The sequence below is a fragment of the Sinocyclocheilus grahami genome, unplaced genomic scaffold (assembly GCF_001515645.1).
Source record: "Sinocyclocheilus grahami isolate Dianchi unplaced genomic scaffold, SAMN03320097.WGS_v1.1 scaffold127.1, whole genome shotgun sequence".
NCBI classification, from domain to species: domain Eukaryota; kingdom Metazoa; phylum Chordata; class Actinopteri; order Cypriniformes; family Cyprinidae; genus Sinocyclocheilus; species Sinocyclocheilus grahami.
Genome location: NW_015505306.1, coordinates 1,266,537 through 1,272,156, shown reverse-complemented (window position 1 = coordinate 1,272,156; position 5,620 = coordinate 1,266,537). Strand labels below are relative to the sequence as shown.

At 36.6% G+C, this 5,620-nt stretch overlaps 1 long non-coding RNA gene across 1 annotated transcript in view; it reads right to left on the bottom strand.

The window, feature by feature from the left end:
• Nucleotides 1-4,311: 4,311 nt before the first annotated feature.
• Nucleotides 4,312-5,620, bottom strand: part of LOC107590455 (uncharacterized) — a 4,051-nt gene continuing 2,742 nt past the window's right edge. Inside the window, exons 2-3 of the long non-coding RNA XR_001609790.1 lie at nucleotides 5,109-5,194; nucleotides 4,312-4,718 (exon numbers count right to left, since the gene is read on the bottom strand). This is a non-coding gene — a long non-coding RNA (uncharacterized lncRNA). The remainder of the gene's footprint in view (nucleotides 4,719-5,108; nucleotides 5,195-5,620) is intronic.

Sequence of the window (5,620 nt, the reverse complement as noted above, 5' to 3'; positions counted from 1 at the left end):
GAGGAGAGGAGAGGAGAGGAGAGGAGAGGAGAGGAGAGGAGATGATAAACACGGCCCAGTGGCATGCTGATGGCAGTGATTGGACTCAGTGGGTAGTAGTACTGCACAGCATCACCCCAAAATGGGTTGCCTTTATCATTTGACCCTGGACCAATATTAATCTATATATAACTCTTCTTTTCCCTATTCTCTCCTTTAGGTTCACAGGTAGCAGGCGATGGCCTGTTAAATTCAATGTCATGTTGCAGTGCTCCTGATGAACGGAGCGCTGTGCATCTCATTTCAACACGTGTCTGTGCTTGAAATACCAACAGCTTCAATCTCCACCTGCTTAAGCGCAAATCTGCTTCATAGTATCATCTGTATTCATTCTATTCTGAGCAGATACAGATCCTTTATGGTGACGTTTGTTGTGGTGCTGCGCAGATGAGCACATTTAGACGCTGCTGATAGACAGATGATACTACAAAGAAAGAGTAACACAGTCAGACATGTTTACAAAAGTACACAGTGTGTTTTTGCAAGTTGTGTACTTTTGGCATGTCAGTTCAGTTTTGAAAGTGTTTATAGACACACGTTTTAACTACAAAAAGGCAACTGAATATTTCCAACATAATTGTACAGGAAAAACCATGAACACCCATATATATCGACTTTCTTTTTAAAACGTTAATATTTTATTCAGCAAAAATGCACAGAATTGATAAAAAGTGACAGAAAAGACATTTATAATAGATTGCCATTTCAAACAAACTCTGTTCTTCTATTCATCAAATAATCCTGAAAAATAGCATCACAGTTTCCACAAAAATATTAAGCAGCACAACTAATTTGAGCATTGATAAACTACACCAAATATATTACAAATATTAAAATAGAAAACAGTTATTTTAAATTGTAATAATATTACTGTGTTTTTTTTCTATATTTTTTGATCAAACCATTGAAGCCTTGGTGAGCATAAGAGACTTCTTTAAAAAAAAAAAAAAAAAAAAAAAAATCTTACCAACCCCAAACTTTTCAACGGTTATAAATCACAAAAACAAAAGTCCCATCATTGAATCTTCAGTACCTACTGTATAATCCATTATTTGAAATATGTTGATGTACACTAGGGTTGGTGTGACCTGATACAGACAATAGAGCAGAACTGATGAATACTGCACAAAGACAGATGTGTGTCTGAAGCATTTTTCTGCTCTACCCTACAATTTCTCTCTGTCTCAATGACAGCCAAGGACATTCAGTCTTGACTTTCCCAATTACCAGCAGTTAAGTCTCTTCACTACAGATTCAGCTTAGTCCAAACAAAGAGTCACCTTCCTTTACAGTAATATAAAATGACAAGACATTGTGTACAGACACTGATAGGCATAAAGCTGAGACTTAAACACCATAAGAAGAATAGAAGAAAAAAAAGTACTTTGTATTCCTTAGAAGTCGACAACAAAAGAGTTTAATAATATCTCTAGTAAAATGAGCTCACAAGGGACAACCACCTCAACACATGCTCTTCTAGTGCTCTCTCTCTGTGGTTATCCATCAGTGTAATCAATGTGACAGACTCATTAGAGCTCTGACTCAACTATCGTTCAGCAGCAATCACTCAGAAGAAACATCTCCGAGTTCAAACTCCAATCACGAGTGATCTGTACCGAACACAATACATACACGTACATATTACACATATGAAACATATCACAGCTCCACACTGAATGAGGTTAGAGGTTTCTTCAACAATAGGAACTTTTTTGTCTTTTTTTTGTCTTGGTGATTTTTGGAGAGAAAAAAAAAAAGACACAACACCTTTTCTTTTTTTTATATGAAGATCACATTAAAAGTTTCTTGGTAACTGTAACCAATTTTTTATCTTAAAATATTAAAATACATTTTGAAATTTTTATTTTGCTTTAAACTTAAGATTATCCACACAAACAGTGAAATCAACAGACATCATTTCAATATGAATATGTAATTTTTCACCACAAACAACTTTTTTCCACAGTTTTATCAAAAGTTAGTGTACTTGGTTACAAAAGAGAGAAAAGCGTCAGCGAAGAGTATGTTTGTGTGTCAGTGAAGGATATAGTATTCACTTAAGTAGAATTAACAGACCAAGTAAGCCATTAACTGCTCTCAAGCAGGTCCTGTTCCACAGGAGGTAACATGCTTGGTCAATCTGATCAGCTGTCTGTAACCTTAATCTCTAAAACATGCTGTACACAATGATCCATACAACAAAACGCACACACATTTAAGACATGCATTTTCACAACACTGACATGTTAGTATGTCAGTGTCCCTTTGTGACAGCAATCACACTACACTGCTGTGATCAGGAAAAACCTGCAATGACTGTGCTACCTGACCAGTGAGGACACAGAAATTGCACAATATTAGCAAATGGCAGCTTAATTAAATCATGGTTCAGTTAGAAAATTAACATTTGAATGCTTTTTGTTTTTGGAAAGAGAGAGGGAGAGAAAGAAAGGTGCTCTGCAGAAGATCAATGCAGAGCTTCAGTCCAGTGTTCATTTGAAGTGCTAATAGAACCGTTTGTAGCAGAGCAGAGAAAGAGCAAAGAGCAATGCAGTAAATGGCACAGACTTCATTTGCACATCCTCACATGACAGCAGTCCCACAATTTATAAAAAAAAGAAAAAAAAAAAGCTGTACTGTAGGAGGTAGCCTGGTAATATTCCTAATACCTGCACCACCATTTTTCGGTTTGAATGGAAACACATATTATTTCCTGTAACTGTTGGAAAACGATAGTCGGCTTTTCCAGAAAGCAAATCATCAGGTACAAATCAGGCTCATCATCACATTTCTAGTGTCAATAAATGTGTCTATCAGACTGTGAAGGAGATTTGTTCACTACTGCTGCTGATCCACATGATCCATCATATCCACATGATCCAGCTTATAATACCAATTATATTAGATCAGTATGCCATATGTTAAGCAATAAATCTGCATAATGCCATGTTTGAGCAAAATTCTAATCCTTGCTTTTCACATACATACATAACACTATCTCCAAAGTGTTGCTGTATTGCTTAAAAGCCTTTTCTATGTCTGTTATAGCCAAATTCATCTGTTTTCATTCCAAACACTGCCACCTAGTGATGATGAAACACTGTTGCAATAACATGTTTCATTCTAATGTAAGAAACAGCTCTTGTGCAGATGTGATAATAACTGTAATGAGGAAATCTATAAATTGAGTAATAACAGTGAAAATGTTTTATGTTACAACCTAATTTACATGTTTGTTCATTAAATAGAGCGAGTAAAGTTTTATATCATAGTCTAGCAAAAAACACCTTATAGCTTCTACCATGGATGACAGCTCTTGTGCAGATGTGATAATAACTGTAATGAGGAAATCTATAAATTGAGTAATAACAGTGAAAATGTTTTTTAAACTAGGTGTTACAACCTAATTTACATGTTTGTTCATTAAATAGAGCGAGTAAAGTTTTATATCAAAGTCTAGCAAAAAACACCTTATAGCTTCTACCATGGATGAAAAAAAAGACGACGACAACACTGGCACAGTTATAGTTATGTTTATTGACTGCTTACCAGCAATAGATTCTGGTATTAATCATTAAGTGGGATGAAACAGTCTCACTCTTTTTTTACTGCACAACATTTTTTTATATTCCCCTTAATATTTTGGTGCATATTCCAAGAAGAAAAAGACTAAGACTACATCTTACATGCAAATATCTCCTCAAAAGCATTTTAATTAGCTTTAGGTGCACACAGGCATATAGAGGACCTCACAGCCAATAGACATGCATTCAGATTTTGATATCAAGAGGTCTTTAAAAGCTCTAATAAAACAAAGTGTGTGATTAATTGCATCATAATACATCTAAAAAAATTGTTGTAAAGCAAGTGTCTGTGGATGTCAGGAATCCCCTCCACTCTGGCTGACTGACATCCACAGACTACTTTGACTGACAGCTCCATTGAGTCATATACAGCATGTTGACAGCACCCATTAAAACATCCGGTGTCCGGTTAATGTTTTACATGGCTTAAACTGTAACTCAAGCAGCAGCCTGTGAAACAGTGGCAGTATAGATTGTTGTGTATATGTGAGTGAGAGCTGACATGCTAGGGATGCATTTTGGCTCCACGTACTCTCATCTATCAAGTTGACACAAGCCAAGCACCGAATCTGTACTACCAAGCGGACGAAAGGAAGGTCGTTCCATGTTATCTCGGAGAACAATAGATGCCTCTTCCCATTAAGTGTCCTAATGCACAAGTGTCTGTGGATGTCAGGAATCCCCTCCACTCTGGCTGACTGACATCCACAGACTACTTTGACTGACAGCTCCATTGAGTCATATACAGCATGTTGACAGCACCCATTAAAACATCCGGTGTCCGGTTAATGTTTTACATGGCTTAAACTGTAACTCAAGCAGCAGCCTGTGAAACAGTGGCAGTATAGATTGTTGTGTATATGTGAGTGAGAGCTGACATGCTAGGGATGCATTTTGGCTCCACGTACTCTCATCTATCAAGTTCACACAAGCCAAGCACCGAATCTGTACTACCAAGCGGACGAAAGGAAGGTCGTTCCATGTTATCTCGGAGAACAATAGATGCCTCTTCCCATTAAGTGTCCTAATGCGTCTAGACACACTGCCAACAGAAACAAGCAGGAGTGCATGTCCCCCTGCAAAGTGAGTCAAAACCTGTACAACAAATATATTAGCCTGGTTCAAGCCAACCACTGCCAAAACAGTGCTACAATTCATGCTATTTATTATTTTCATAAATAGGGCAAAACTCAATAACACTTTCTTCAATATTATTGATGCTATTTTTACACATACACCAAAATTTTCAATCATATAGTTATCTCTATAGGCAACTTTTAGAGTTCTAGTAGCTCGGAGATCCTCAATGATACAGTCAATGGCTATTAATTCAATAGGGGTGCAACGACAAACAAGCAGTGTTTTCAGCTGAGCAGACTTAGTGTCTTGTTTTTTTTGGTGGGGGGCAATGGTATAATTGAACATGTCATGTGCAAAAGAAAAAACAACAGCATCAACAAGCCAAACACTTAGAAATCTGCCCACCTGATAGTAGTAGCCATTGTCCGTCTGGTATGGATGTGCACTGATGTTGGGGGTCCCAAGTGCCGTTTTCAAGATCTCCTCACAGCCTAAATCACAAAAAGAAAAATATTAGTCCTGTCAAGACACGTCTCACAAAGCACAAACAAGAAAGAGATAATGCCCAGTTATTATCACAAATTCCATGATTACTCAGCAAATAATTAAATATGTGGACATGAAATATTGATTTCAGTTGCCTCTATATTATAAAAATGATATGTGTATCATAAAAATTTGTTGAAAGACCAATAACAATTAGAAGGATTTTAATGTATATATTTAATGTTTTATTAGAGAAAAGATGCATCTCAGATATACACTGACTATTTCAAGAAATGCAGCTTTCTTACTCAGTCACTATGGCTATTGTACTGCATGTATAAATCAGCTTCTGTCACTTTAAATTTCATTAGTTTGTCGACATCTTGTGTTTTCTCAAACCAGGTTTGAATTATTGAACTACACCTGCCACA